This window comes from Mercenaria mercenaria, unplaced genomic scaffold, assembly GCF_021730395.1.
Source record: "Mercenaria mercenaria strain notata unplaced genomic scaffold, MADL_Memer_1 contig_767, whole genome shotgun sequence".
Lineage (NCBI taxonomy): Eukaryota > Metazoa > Mollusca > Bivalvia > Venerida > Veneridae > Mercenaria > Mercenaria mercenaria.
The window spans coordinates 1-16,727 of record NW_026463667.1 but is presented as its reverse complement, the minus strand read 5'-3'; the positions used below and the strand labels follow the sequence as shown (position 1 = coordinate 16,727).

Genomic DNA, 16,727 nt, shown 5'->3' with positions numbered 1-16,727 from the left:
TTCAAACGTCACATGATTAAAATACGTCCCCTTATTACTTCCATTATTACAAAGATTACTTACTTAAAAGACTAAAGTTAAAGTATGAAATGATATGAAAAGTTAATGATGAAACATTATAGATACGGACATGATAAACTGCAGCTATTATTTACAACTACAAATTAAAAAAAATTCAATGTAAATCAACGTTATATGATAGTTGGCATCCATATAATATCTAATGCCATACATTACAACGGACATTAATTAGATGTGCTATAGACTGGCACACATTTTCAAAATTACAATAATATATTACATAATGGTACTAGACTTGCCCTATAGATTTATACATAACAATACAATGCAGTAATGGCGTTCCATAATTAACAAAATGTTTGACATAAGTTTTTGAAACAAAGTACTTTAAAAATATCATGTTCAAATTTCAGTACAAATTTTACATTTTATATAAACGAAACAATTTAGATTCCTCTTTCGAAATAATTTACAAAAGTCTGAAAAATTTAATAAATCATCCTGACATACCGAAAAATAGCTAAAATCATATGCCGAAAAGTAAATGTTCAGAATTCTGTAGAATGAACAAAAAAATTTTCCAAAAAAAAAATCGTAATGCAAAAATCATACAAAAATCTAACGAATAAATTTCTTACCTCGATCGAGCATAAATTTCTAGCAAGAAAATAATTCAGACATAGATTGTCTATAATGTCGGAAGGTGGTGTGCGCCAAGGCATATTTTAGTCCAGTCTATTTAAAGGATAATGTCCCGCCAAATATAAATTTCATGGGATTCACGGCTAAGCCGTGAGCTCCGACTATTGTCATTTTCACGGGATTCACGATATAGCCGGGAAATCTGACTATTTTGGCGCGGGAAATTTTAAATTGACAATTTGAGGCCCATTATATGGTTTTGGGGATAAAACATATAATTACTGAAGAATTTTAAAATATCAACTTTCTTATTACTAAACAGAATTTAATGAAATTTACTGGAAATTTAAGTTATGAAATACAGAAAAACATGAGAGGTATTTCATGCGTGAAATCTGACATTTACCTCAATAACTCAAAAATTTACAAAAAGATGATGCAATACCTGCATTTACAATACATATAAAATAAGGCCCGTATGTCAATTTGTGACATATTGACCCCACTACAAGGCAATAATTATATATTATTTATATTATATATTATATAAGTATATTTAGAGCTAACAATCTATATCATACATATTGTATAGCGCAAAAACTATTTCAAAAATATTCTTCACACAGTCCTAGGTTGTTTCCATTCCATTACATAAAGATTTAAGCAGTTCAGCCATAAACTATTTAAGAAGGTAAGTTTTCATTCCTTTTCTGAAACATTATTCATTTTTCATATGTTTAAGGTCACTAGGAAGTTTGTTCCACCATTTTGATCCAGAAACAGCAAAGGATTAATCAGCGAGACTCGTTCTTGATCTTGGGACAGTGAACTGAATGTCGTTTAAAGATCTATATTGATTTCTTTGAGCACACTTTAACAAAACACTCGAATAAGTTTGGGACTTTTCTCGCTCAGTACGAAATACAAGAACAACAAATTTGAACAGCCAATGTAGAGAATTTAGAATTTCTGTTGTAGGATGACCATCTCGAGCATTGGTAACAATTCTGGCTGCTTGGTTTTGCACTCTCTGAAGTCTGTTGATAGACAGGGATATCAGTGAAAATGGCATTACAAAAGTCAAGATGAGAATGAATAGATCTCTGTCGACTTTTGATAGATATTTTCTAATGTCGTTTAGATTTCTTAGCTGGACATGCGCAGTTTGGCATTTCTTTCTTATATATGAGCAATACACTTCACTGTACATTCACACTTGAGATGTTTACTTTTGCTTGTTGATGCTTAGTTCCATATATGATGATCTCAGTTTTTGAATTGTTCATTTTCAACTTGAAATTTGTCATTTACAAGATCACATCATTTAGACATTTATTTAGTTGCTGAAGAACATTTGTTTCATTCTACACGTCATTTCCAGCTTGAATTCTGAATGCTATGTTAGGGTCATCTGAATATCCATACAATTCATAAAGATAACACAAAAACAAGATATAAGACAAGGATGAAATATAGTCGTATAACATATCTTACATGTCCTATACATAAGGACAATTTTGAATGAGTTATTTCAAATGTCAAATGATATCTCGTTACCTTATAGTAGGTTTCTATTCCTGAACACAAGTTTCAGTTTCTGGCTTTAATTATAAGAAACTGTAACAACATTTGCTATTGTTAGACAAAGTTATATTACGACAAACGATCCACAGATCTTAAAGTAGGGTATTTTATAAATTATGCACAGTTCATTCGTTACAATAATTGCACTGCATGTTTACTTAATAGATAACACTGTTATGTATTTTGACGATTACATAAATTAAGATTGAGTAGAACTCATCGAATCACTTTGTTAGCGCCAGGCCTAAGGGCGGAGCCTAAGTTTATCACACAGATTATTAAAAAAGTACTAAAAAGACCACTAACAAAACAACTGATCCCCGGCTGATGCAATGCAAGGAACAGTTTCATATTGTGATGGCAAGGGACACTTTCGTATTTTGGCCCTAATAGGGAGTTTTCTGAATAAATTGAGTAGATGCATTTAAAAGGCATTTATATTCAGTTGGTTATCATTACTACTATCTACAGGTTATAGCAATGAAAGGTCTTTCAAAATCTCTAAAACAGCATGCATTTAGCTCTGTGCTGCTTTAAACGTGAAAACTACGTATCTTTGAAATTGTTGTAATGAATTCATACACTTAAAGGAAAACTAACTAGAATGTCTGGTGGATCTGAAGCCATTCACTTGATGCTGTAATAGACAGACGTCTGTGGCTGGCTCAAAGCAAAATCGTGCTATAATGAAAAATCAAAATGAATTTCTGGTGGATCTGAAGCCATTCACTCCTTGCTGTAATAGATTCACATTTGTTAAGTCTTGCACTTTCTTCTAAATGCTGCTAAGTTATTCGTTAGAAATTAGACTTACAGTATATGTTTAATAGGTTGATTTTAAAAACTGCGTCAAATTTAATATAACATGGATGTGATTATTAGATTATGACACAAAATAATATAGGTTGCAGGTAATCTTTGCTTTTACATTTGTTTTCTACCATATAATGTTTTAATGTAAAGACTAGTTGACGCTTTCAGAGAAAAATAAAATTGCTGGTCGCTGTGAGGAATCTTAACGTCCTGAATGGAGAATGCTTTACCAGGTACATCATCATTCAGCCCATGAATATTTTTGTTTTGCTATTTTATCCTTTTGAAGCTTTTTAATGACTAATATCAATATTATCAATTCTCAGAAATATTAGTTAAATTGAATACTAGACCTTACTGTTTATACAGTTAAGTTGAACAAAAACATCCAAAAAGAAAACAAAAAATGATTATGAACAAAAATTAATAACCTTTACAAATGTTAAATAGCAAAAACAAAGGTAAAGCTTAAGTACTGCTTAGTTCAGAGTGGTCTCTGCTCTGCTGAACCAATCCGGTTTGTCGTAGGTGACGCAAGTTCCATCCACATGCGGTCGTTTACAAGTTAGGCCGATCAGTAGATTTTGCTTTACTCTCTGATCTCAATAAATATGTATCACTTTCTGCTGTCATCCAACTGCCTGCAGAAGGTCATGTTCATCAATCTCACCGTCATGTCTGACGCCTGAATGAACACATTATGCATTAGCATAAACGTGCATAGCAGTGGCTGTATTATCATTTGATTTTCCAGGAGTATTCACATCTACTTTATCATACTCGCTCTCGGGTACATTACGTTGTATCAGCGCTTCGTAACGTGTTGCGCATGCATTTTCTTCAGTTGATTCATTATGTTGATATATACGTACTTGTGATTGTGCAACACAGTGAGAAACTGCTGCTGATCTTGCACTGATGTCCGATTTTCCAGGAGCATTCACATCTACGCTATCATATTCACACTCTGAAACATTACGTTGCATCAGCGCTTCGTAACGTGTTGCGCATGCACTTTCTTCAGTTGATTCATTATGTTGATGTATACGTACTTGTGATTGTGCAACGCAGTGAGAAACCGCTGCTGATCTTGCACTGATGTCCGATTTTCCAGGAGCATTCACATCTACGCTATCATATTCACACTCTGAAACATTACGTTGCATCAGCGCTTCGTATCGTGTTGCGCAAGCACTTTCTTCATTTGATTCATTATGTTGATGTATACGTACTTGTGATTGTGCAACACAGTGAGAAACCGCTGCTGATCTTGCACTGATGTCCGAATCAGTAGCAGTCGTTTTATGGTCATCTTTAGATCTAGTTTTAACAAAAGGTTCACCTTTTCGTACTTTGCGTCTTTTTCGTAAAATTAAGCATGTTATAACGGTTATGACTATAGTCAACATAGTTAACACAACACCTATAGCCATATAAATGTTAGTGGGTACTGTTTCTCCGTCTGAAGTTCCTTTTTCTTTGCTTAACATAGTAGTTGGAGATGAGAGAAAAGTGACAGAAGAAACAGTATGCCTGTTACTTACGGTTGTTGTTAAAAAACTACGTTTTGGTTCTGATTCAGTTTCTTTGTGAGAATTAGTCGTTTTTAACGCTGAATCTGTGCTTTCAGAAATACTATGTTTACAAATATATCCCTTGTTAGTAGAACAATCGGCAGGATCTAACATAAGTTTGTTGTCAACTTTCTTAAGTGATAAGCACACTCTATTTTCTTCCGAAACATCTTCATCATCCAGTTTGAAAGTACGAAAAATACCTGTCCAAAAGGTTACATTGGGTCTTACATATACCTGTATGTCAGGATAAATATGAGCTGCAAGATTACCGAGGTATTGATCACATTCTTTGTAAGACGACGGCCATGAGGACGATATGTAGACTGGACAGAATGCGAGTGATTGATGATTATCATTGTGAACTGCATTGCAGTTTGTACTCAGAGGCCGATAAGCATTGCTTACACATATGAACCCGTCTTTGACAGTATAACATGAATCTGTCCTGTAGCGAATTTTGCCACCTGGGTTTCCATAATCATTTTTCCAATTATAAACACACTGACCAAAAGGAGCAGGTGGAAGTGGGTCCCAGAATAAGATCGTGTGATCTATAACTGTATAAACATCAACTGCAGATATAAATGAGTCACCATCTCTTGAAAAAAAAATCGGTTCAATTAGTTGCTTTTTACAGAATTTGTCTGGTCTTGCATCAATATTTCCTATCTGCGCATGTTTGATACAATAACACCACTCCTCCCTAAGTCCAATGTAACTTATATGTTCATCATATATTCCACTACAACTTTCTAAACAATTATAAATGTTATTATGTGCTATTCGATATTTCCATATTTCTCTTTCGTTTCCAATATAGCATCCATACCAAGCAACAAACATTTTTGAAAATTTAACATTTCCAGAAATCCAGACTGAATCCCCTTCACTGAGAGACTGGACTTTGTCCTCACTCTTTTCAATAAAATGTTGATACGATGCCAGTCCGCCATGTCCTTTACACTGTTCTGTTGCGGTTGTTTGATTGCAGGTTAATAATCCACTTGCAAAGTGACACAAACTAATAACAAACAGCGTTCTTAAGGTCATTTTCATAAGTTTTGCCTTGGTTATGTCAGAATTATGAATGATTAATTAATTAATTTATTTATTTATTAAGCCAATGGTATAACCATCCTGCTGTTTAACAGTTATTGTACATTTATATAACTTGCATTTATTAGAAAATAAGGACACAAAGTTAAGTGTCGGTTGCTGTTATTTAGAAAGTCCATCTACATCTAGGAAGTTAACATAATCATCTTCTTTACTTCCTGGTATAAGTAACAATTTATGAGGATATTTGTTTGTTTCGTAGCCACGAGTGAAAATGACTTTTTTGGTGCTCACGAGTGAAACAAAATTGATATTTCACTGACACAAACAAATTTTCTGTTTATTTCATGTGTAAAACTCTACTTTTGTTGCGTAATTTATAAGATGTCGAAAATCGCGGGAAAGATCAACAAAAAGCATAATACAAATAACGTCATTTTAACGACGTCATCGTCATTATGGTCCCCGGTATTCATAACGCTCGGTATACAATTTGACTTAAATCGCGACGGAGGACCGGAACTAGTTCGGCAAAAACAGTGAAAAATAAAAATGACAATCTACTTTTTCAAAACTGTGGATTATCACTTTTATTTCATTGAGAAAACTCTATATTTCACGCGAAGTTTATTACAATGCTTAGAGTATTAGTATGCAATACAGGGCATTGTGGTATTTATCATTTCTCTTTCCGTTTTAGGTAATCCTAGTTAACTACATATGCAAAGTTGCAATAGAAAAAAAAATATCTTTCGTTTAGATAGGGCCAAAATAATTGTATTTATTATATAACTATATAAATTCTGTAAAAAAATCGGCTTGTATTTCACAATTAAATATGAACAGACAGACAAAAATTCCGTATTGTACCTTTTAAATTCCGTATTGTACCTTCCGTATTGTATGCTGCCGGACTATTTTCATTAATATGCACGACCCGACACATTTCTATAAATAGCTCACATAAAAACTTCAGTAAGTTCCATTTAATATCGATAAACACTGAGGATTTCGTTCAAGAACAAAAGAAGAATCAAAATGGTAAAGGTATATAATAAAAGGGTCATTATAACAGTAGCTAGATCTGGGACTTTGTATTCGGCTCGTGAGATCCGATCTGGCAAAACCCACTCGAGCCGAATACTGCATCCCAGATCAAGCTAATGTTATAATAACTCTATTATATGAGAACTTATTCGCCCTACCTGTGTACTTTTGTCTTTGTTTTGTGCTTTGTAGCATATTTTTTTATACATGTATAGATAAACTGCTTCCATTTCTGAATGTACATGTATTTGAATAATACTTTTAAATAAAATGAATGTATGCAACCTTCATACGTAAAGCCACAATTTTTACTTATGTAAGAGTCCATTAAATATATGTTTTAAATTTCACATTATAATCCAAAACTAATCATGATAACATACTACTTTTGCAAGCGTATTTGATTACGTTTTCACATATTATGTCAGGGCACCGAATTCCTTTTCACTCGCAGTTCACACCGTAATTTTATGGCAAAGTTGCGGTTGCGTCAACGACACTGCCGTCCGTTCCTGTATCAGCAGTTCTGGCATAGAATTTTATCATTATGTATCAACCAATTGAATGAGATTTGAACAGTGTTGAAGGCATGACAGAAAAACTATGTACGGTACATACATAAACTGTATGTTTACAGCCATGAAGATTATGCTGAGTATGGCTTCCGTTCATCCGTATTCATCCGTTTTTCATATTATTAAATCAAGAAGTTTACTAAACATGATGAATAAATAAACGTTTTAAAAAAGGTTGCTCGAGATGTGGAATGCAAAAATTCCCTTCCCTGTTTGTTGTTACGTATGTTTGTATATCTGGCGACATATCCATCACTGCTATCAAGTAAAACCTCACATGTTTCAATAATAATGTAAATTTTATATTGGCTATTTTAAATTCTGATTGTATAAAGGGGAGCGTTAATACTGGGTTTTCAAGAAAGCGGAGTCATAAGTGGTTCAGATAAGCTTGAACCTTTCATCACAATCGAGCTAAAATAAAATAAGTATAACTAACTGACCATATGTTTTGAATGAGAATCAAGCACTCTTGTATTTTATAAAAATGATAAGAAGTTCAGTAAACGATAATATCTAAAACAAGCGCCTTCTTTTGCATATTTTCAAACTCCCAATTACTACTCAATTAACGAAACGTCGCGCTAATATTACAAACGTCAACGTTCGAAAAGTGACGGTTTTATTTAGATGACGTCGTGAACGTCGTTGGCAATTTTGAATTTATAGTGTGGCAGCGAAAGGGTTAACATACGGTATATATGCATATATGTATACATCATTACATGCATGCATACAGACATATGTATTTATACATTACCTCGGAATTACAATAAAAAGAGGGATTTGGTACACACAAATACAATCAATACCACTTAATTTCTGATATCGACTAAAATGTACACACAACTACAGTTTTTGTCCCTCAGTTAAATTCTGACACGGACTAAGATTTGCTCACAACTACAATAAATGTCAATTAAATTTCATACCGACGACTAAGATTTGCACATAAATGCAATGAATATCAGTAAAATTCTGATACCGATTAATATGTGCACAGAAACAAAATGATTGTCAATAAATGCATTTATGTTCTCTTGTAGAAATAAATGATGTTATTTTTTGGTGATATATATGCACTTATTGTCATGTTGAAAGAGATTACTTGTCGGCTATTATTCATCATTATTTGCATTCCGTTATACAGTTTGTTTCGTTTATCTATTATCTACACACTTGGTCCGTGCATGTATTTGCCACGCCCTTGAACCAGTTTGCTAGCTGAAATCGTCCGAACAACATCGATAGAAAAAATGCTGTATAAAGTTACCTTGTAGTATGAATTTAAGCTGTTACGTTGGTTGGATGAAATTCTAGAGAAAGAATGGTTGCTGGGACACGAAAGGAAGATAAGTTTTATACAATTTTGTTATTGTCGTGCATAACAAAGCTTGATTTAGAACAATATCTAGCTTATAATAAACATTCATTCAAAATCTCCAGCTCTGCGCACATGTATGTTTGTTAAGGGGATGCATACTTTGAAATTAGAAAAAAGTGGGTGGGGTATTATAAAATTTACCTGCAAAAAAGTACAAGGTTTTGGTAAATGAAATGAATACTGTTTCAACTGTTATAAGTACACAAAGGATTGCTCACTAAAATAAAAATGAGAAAAACTGAAACAAGAAAGTTATTGTTGAATTACATAAGACTTCTTGTGTACATTCAAAGTCAACAATTAAGACTTTCTGGTGCGAAAATAATAGTGCTTCACTTTGTCCAAACATTTATCAATGTCCTACAGATTCTAATTTAAAGAAAGAATGTGAAATAAGTTCACTGTCTTGATTTTCATTTCGCATATGTGAGCTAAAACACATTATTTAGTTTGTTTACAAAGTAGTGCATAAGAAAAGATACGGTGGTCAAGGAATGCCACATTACAAAACTAAAAGAGTATATTCCCCTTAATACATTTATCGTTACAGAAGTCTAGTGGCTTACAATAAAGGCCTAGAAATGTTGCCGTTATTAATTTTTAACTTGGTATTCATGAACTAATAAATATCAAAACACATTCAACAAACTTTTGAATTGTATTGTCTTAAAAATCCCTAAAATAAGGTATGAAATTTGGTTGAGAGGTCCAATCAATGTTTATATGTGCAAAAGCAACATTCTAATCTTGTTCACAAAAGTTACTAATAAACAGCAGGAATGTCAATGATCAAAACTGGACGAATATACAGTTATCCTCACTTTAATGTCATTTATAATTTGTCCTTGAATTCTCCACCATACTTTTCATAATTCTGTTTGCACGAGTTGCACGAGAATGCTGTCATTCACGTAAAAAAACGGGGTCAAATAAGTTGTAAATGCAATATCATCTAAACGTAATTAATGGATTATGCAGTTCAAGATAAACTTTATCTCATAACGTAACGAACATGTATAATGTTGTAACAACAACTTTACTTACACTGATTTAAGTAGCAGTCGGTTTATAAGTGACTTTATTGATTCATTTTGTTTTTTGTTATTGTTGTCAAAAAGTATAACGGAAGTGCCTCACAACTGAAGCGGAAACCAGTTTGATGCGCAAAGTAGTCCACTGTAAGTAATATTATTTGACAAATGTCCACAAAAATTAATAATTTTCTAATATTAAAGACGAATATCTGAATAGGATTCATTATTTGATAAGAAATTATAATCATCGACATGTTTTTTTAAAATCGTACACGTGCTGACACCTAAGTTGTCTCCCGTTGTTTATTAGAGTTACCTTTCGTCCGGCGCAGTAATACATTTGCAGTGAATCGCCGAGAAGTCGTGGGAAAATTAAAAACCATGTAAACAAACTAAAATTAACCACCTTTTCAAGATGAATTTCAAGTGATCGACATTATGCATTTAACCCGCCTGACCTGTGTAGCATCTCAGATATCTGTTCTAAGGTATTCATTGTGTAGAATGTCATGTTATGCCCTTGCAATGCTAATCCCACTCTGATTTTTTGTTTACATTTTTTATCAATGAGAAATATGGCGTCCATCCAGAGATGAACAGACGTGGCGTTAAATTTTACATGTTTAAGCAAACCTGGTGTGTTAGAAAGAAAATCTCATCCCTTCAACATTATTTGGAACACTGTTATTGTAAAAAACCTGTATTTTCCTTATACAAAAGCTTAATATTTTGTGTTGAATGTACTTTCACAAAGACCTCTGTTTTCCTATTACATTCATAGTACCACATCCTTATCCACAAAATACTGAATATTACAGGTGTCCATCAGTATTATATCAGTTTAGGAATATGTTTTTTATTTTCCCACCATCGATTTCTTGAATATGCACCCCTTCCGCATTGCTGTATGAACTGTGAATGTAGCAATATGCGTCCCCTTAATAGCTGGACAATTATCATGTCACAAAAGCTTAATTTAAGGTAATTTGAGATAACCTAAAGTACTGACAATGATGATAATATTGATAAAATATCGGTATCAAAAATGTTCAGTTTTGTCAGCGTGATGTGGGGTGGTGACACGTATTGTAGATGATTTAATATGACGATATGCAATGACATTTTGATTTAACCATATTTTATTGCTCATATATACATGCAAGTAGATACATAGAATTACAAAAATACAAAAGCAAATGGGTTGGGCAACAAGTTCTAACAACATTACATTAAGCCCTTCCCAGTATATGCAATGATATGTATCTAGTATGATAATGTTATTATGATGGTGATGATGATGATGATGTTGGTGGTGGTGGTGGTATGATGAAGATTATGATATTATGACGATATGACAATAATGTTGTTCATGATGATGATGTTTATGCTATTATGATAATATGGTGATATACAGTTTGTGTCTATATGATCATAATGATATGATGATGATGATGGTATGATGATGATTTGGTGACAATATGGCGTTGATAGCGATTAAATTACGATCATAAATATGATAATAATTATAATTAATGATAATGATAATGATATAACATGATGATGATAAGACTATGCTGAGATGATAATGATTACCATGATGGTATGTTATGAGAATAACATGATATGATATTACACGATAATATGTATTTGATCACGATGATGATATGGTATAACGAATCTGTTATGATGATGGTGATGGCATGATAATGATGACAATAATGATTGTAATATTACGAAATGATAATGATATGAAATCATGTTGGTACGTTATAGTACGTTAAGGACGATGGTGAAGATGACAATGGTGATAATATTCTGACGATGATAAGACAACAATGGCGATGATGATGATGATGATGTTGATGATGTTGACAATTACTGATCTCAATAATTATGAAAATGTTCCATATTACTATTTCGTTTTAATATATTGTAATCATTAAGTATTTCAGTTTGCTAGTAATACTCCAACATTAGGGGAAACATCAGGTAAAATGAATCAAAGGTTAAAGGTAACGTCAGGTAAAAGGTAAAATTACGTTTGACTTAGTTTTGAAGTTGTTTAAAACTGTTTTCATTGGTAAATATTTCAGAAACTAAATTTAAAAGGAATGATATTAATATATTAATATGGAAGGGCATTTAAGTAAAAAATCCTTGCATGTTAATGACTTATTATTGCATGTTAATGACTTATTATTGTGTGTTAATGACTTATCCATTGGTGTAAATCACTTGTTATTGCATGTAAATGATTTGTTATTTTGTGTAAGTGACTTATTCTTGAATGTAACTGAGAAAGTGATTATGCTGTATTTCTTGTTTACTTGTCATTCTTAACATGTTTGTGTGTTCTTATTCTTGATGCATTAATGAAACATTTCAGATTTATTGACGATATTCACTGCCACCATTAAATCTACATCGGTCTAAATGAAATATATCGTGTAGCAGGTTATCGAATGGAAGAAGCAGCAAGCATCAAGGATAACGACGAAAGCATAATATAAAATCGCGTTTTGGCGCCAGGCGGCGCTGCTCTCATGAATATTCGACATTTTCCGTGAAACCGTGAAGAAAGTTTTTTTTGTTACGTCCCTTACTAGCATATACGCCATTTGTAACGCATTCATTTGCGTAACCGCCAGCCATGTTTCCTGGGATCGAAGACACTCAGTTTTAAGTAAGTCATCTGTATTTCGTAAATGTTTGGCATCCCAATGGTTATATCGAAAGTATCGGATAGATCTAACACTGGTAACAGGAGTTTTTAAGAGCATATCCATGATTCTTAAGAGGGCGGCCGTGGTCGGCAATTGTGTGTACGCACGCATTGAATGTAGGGCCTACACCATTAAATCATGTTAAACCAAAGAAGTATAAAATTTATTTTTATAGCTCTTTGGTTAAACCTATAAACTGGTAACTGTTTTTTGCTGTGGGTATCTTATTAGTCATTTAATTTCTGGCTGGTGACTACTCTTGCCAGTATTGCTGATTCAGAACGTTTTGTGACAGGATGATTGGAGGCCCCAATATTGATAGTGGGAATTTAGAAAATCTTTTTATTTTCGCATTTTTGAGCCTTGCTGAGTGAAAAATACGATCTTTTATTAAACAATGGATTCTTAGTGTGATAACTTTAAAAGTATTCTGTGGTATATTAATGAAACCTTTCACATTATAAATTAATTTGATATTCAAATTGATTTTAAGTGATGTAATTATCTTCTTTCAGATATTATACCTTGTTTCTTTCATAGTTCATTCCACTACAGCTTGGACTATGCTCAACATGTTCATATACCCAGCTACAGCCAGGAAGTTTGTCCAGTTTACTTTAAGACCCCAAGAAAATGTAACATATTTGGGATGTGTTGTAAGGGATCAGGTATAAGTAACATGAAGCCAGTGGCTCCTATTATCATGATTATAATTTTAATATAATAGATTATTTATTTATACTTCTGTGTAGGTTTTGTTGGAGCTAATGCAAAATGTGTTTGACTTAAGTCTACCTCTACATTTTGTGATTTGTACAATGTATGTACATGTAGATCTACAGTATAAATGACTATTGAATGGCCTGAATTGACAAAACATGAAGTATTTGAAAGACAATTAGGTTTTGAAGAGGATTAGTTAGTAAAAAAGTCTTAATTACATTGGATAAGAACACTGGCTACAAAAGTCTGTGGCACCCCAGTCTTGTATTAGTACATAGATAGTTTGAATGCTTAACACTGTGCATGTATATAAGTATATGTTGTATGATTGTATCTCATTAAGCTAAAAATTGTTCTAAAGAATACAAGTTTTAATTAATTACTTGAAATAAATTACTTATTGTAATTTAATTCTAAAAATGATTGTAATGTGATTATTTTTTAAAATTAATGAACCCACTCCTGACTTAGAAATTGTGAGGTGATAGATTGAAACTTTTATCAGTTTTATTGTACAAGAAATATGGTTAAGAATGAAGACTTTTAAGATTTCTGATATATGCAGATACATGAAGATAACAGATACTTTTACTAAAGACTTAATCTATTTTTAGGAAAACAAGTGTTTTATCTTGTTGATGAAAGCAACTCGGTTGGTAAAGGGGAAAACAACTTGTGAGCATGGTACATCACTGCCTGTATTGGTGTTCCATTTGAACAATGCTGCTGGCCAGAATAGATACAATAACTTGCTGTGGTATGGTCTGTGGAGAATTTGCCAGGTAACAGCCATTATATTTTTCATATCATTGATAGTTGTTAAAACGGTGTATAATTTTAACTTTTGGACCAGTGCAGATCAAGATCAGCCTGTACATATGTGCAGTCTGATCATGATCTGCACTGTTTAATATTCAGTCAGTAAATTTTCTATGAGAACCCCCTATAAACATTAAATGGTACCGTCTATTAAAAGATGGAGTAGTCCATTTTACAAATACAAGCAGGTTTATAACAATGGTTAACATAATGATAGCAATAAATGTGTTTGTAGAACATCCTTTTTGCAGTTATCCAAATCTGCAAACAATGTACATTTTATATACTGGAAGCACCCTGTTGTCAGTCTGTTTGTCAATTTGTTGAGCATTGGTTGTAAAAATTATCTTTTATCAAATACTGATAACTCTAGTTTTATTTATTTAACAGGTAAAGTAGAGGCACCCAGGTTAATTATTTAAAATGAAATATTTCATGTTTAACTTATTTGTTACAGGATATCACAGCTCAGTTGGTTGAATTTTCAATAATGATAGCAGGCCATACTAAATTTGAACCTGAGTGGCACTTTGGATTTTGGAAGAATTGATGGAGGAGGGTGAATGCTTAGACCTTACATGATATTGCAGACAGTGGATCAGTCATTGAAGGTCATAAACATTGCACAGATGGTCAACAATGATTCAAAACCTGTCACATTCTACCAGTGGAGAAATTTCTTATCACATTGTTTTAAACCTTCAACATGTTCAAAGAACATTAGTAATTTACCAAGTATCATTACTTTATCATGTCTGCAAAAACACTTGGAATTGTTAGTGTTAAAAATCTTAAGTGACAGTCCAGTTGTGACAGTCAGCATACTAAAATCTACTCCTCCTTATGGATGCAATGCCGAACAAGTACTATTTACATGGAATAACAACAGCCGGACAATGGTACCTATATTAACAGATAAGAGAATATTTTTTGTCTGAAAAGTCAAAGGATACAGTTTGTCCCAAAATTCTTGTACGGAAAACTTAAACTGTGATTGATGAGGATTTTTCTGAGAACTGGAAAAAGGAAGTGGATGTAAAAGATAGAAATTGTGGTTTAACTAAAGTTTTAATACACAACACTTAAGCCTGTTTTGTTGTTCATATAGGTGTGTTTAGCTGTTAAGGTTACAAATCCAGTAAATGTTATAGTTTCAATTACAAACATAAAATATCGGCTGGACCTAAATATTAATGTTTTACAAGAGCTTTTAGCCAGTGTAACTTTTATCAAAAGTTGTTCACCTTTATGGTAGCAGTTTGCATATAACCTATGGCCTCTATAAACCTTTTAGTCATTATGACAATTTGGCATAAGGGTGAATGTAACTTACATCTTGAATGACAATACCATACCAGAACTATTGTTAGCTCAACTATACGAAGTATAAGGAGAGCTACCATACTCGACCAGGCGTTGGCGTCTTTCCGTGTCCCCACCTTGGTTAAAGTTTTTTTTACACTTCCCTCTGTAATTACTTGATGAATTTGATTCAGACTTAAAATAGTTATTCCTCATCATCACCCACATCATCTGACTTAAGGGCCATAACTCTGGTACCAATATTTCATGATTTTATCCCCCCTTTTCACTTAGATTTTCAGGTTAAAAATTTTGATGCACTTTCACTCTATCTCTGTTATTACTGAATGGATTTGATTCAAACTTAAAATCAACATCATCACCCCATCATTTGAAGCAAGGTGCATAACTTTGGCACAACTTTTTCATGAATTATTCCCCCTTTTTACTTAGAATTTCAGGTTAAAGTTTTGATGCACGTTCATTCTAACTCTGTTATTACTGAATGTATTTGATCAAACTTAAAATAGTTGTTCAACATCATCACCCACATCATATGACATAAAGTGCATAACTCTGGCACAATTTTGTCACGAATTATTCCCCCTTTTTACTTAGAATTTCAGGGTAAAATTTTGATGCACTCACTCTATCTCTGTTATTACCGAATTGATTTGATTCAAACTTAAAATAGTTGTTCACCATCATCATCCACAAGATATGACACAAGGTTCATAACTCTGGCACAAATTTTTCAGGAATTGTTTCCCCTTTTTACATAGAATTTCTGGTTAAAGTTTTGATGCACTTTTTTTACTCTATCTCTGTTATTACTAAATAGATTTGATTCAAACTTAAAATAAATGTTCAACAACATCATCCACATCATATGACACAAAGTGCATAACTCTGGCACAATTTTTTCATGAATTGTTTCTTCTTTTTACTTAGAACTTCAGGTTAAAGTTTTGATGCACTTTAAATCCATCTCTGTTATTACTGAATGGATCTGATTAAAACTTAAAAATAATTGTTCACCATTATCATCTTCATCATATGACGCCCAATGTGGTTCTAGAACGATCTGTGTATGAAACGAATTGAAACCACTACCTGACCCTTGCATGATCGTAAGAGGCGACTAATAGGGTATTAACACTTGGTTTTGCAGTAACCCTGTAATTCCAGCAGGTATGCAATATTTGATTCCATACTAAGTCTTCATGTTTTTATTATGCCCCCGAAGGGAGGCATATTAGTTTTCAACTGCCCGTCCGTTAGTTCGTTCGTTCGTTAGTTACAACGTTAACTTTTTGCATGAAGGCACTTGACTCGCGAACCACTGCACCCAGGACCTTCAAACTTCACGTGCTGATAGTACTTACTGAATACACCACCCCTACTGACTTTGGGGTCACCAGGTCAAA

The 16,727-nt window shown here is 33.0% G+C and overlaps 1 long non-coding RNA gene across 1 annotated transcript; it reads left to right on the top strand.

The window, feature by feature from the left end:
- The first annotated feature begins 10,842 nt into the window (after positions 1-10,842).
- LOC128554813 (uncharacterized) lies at positions 10,843-16,704 on the top strand. Its single transcript, XR_008369703.1, has 3 exons — positions 10,843-13,124; positions 13,794-13,961; positions 14,456-16,704. It is a non-coding gene; the product is annotated as an uncharacterized LOC128554813 (long non-coding RNA).
- The last annotated feature ends 23 nt before the right edge of the window (positions 16,705-16,727 follow it).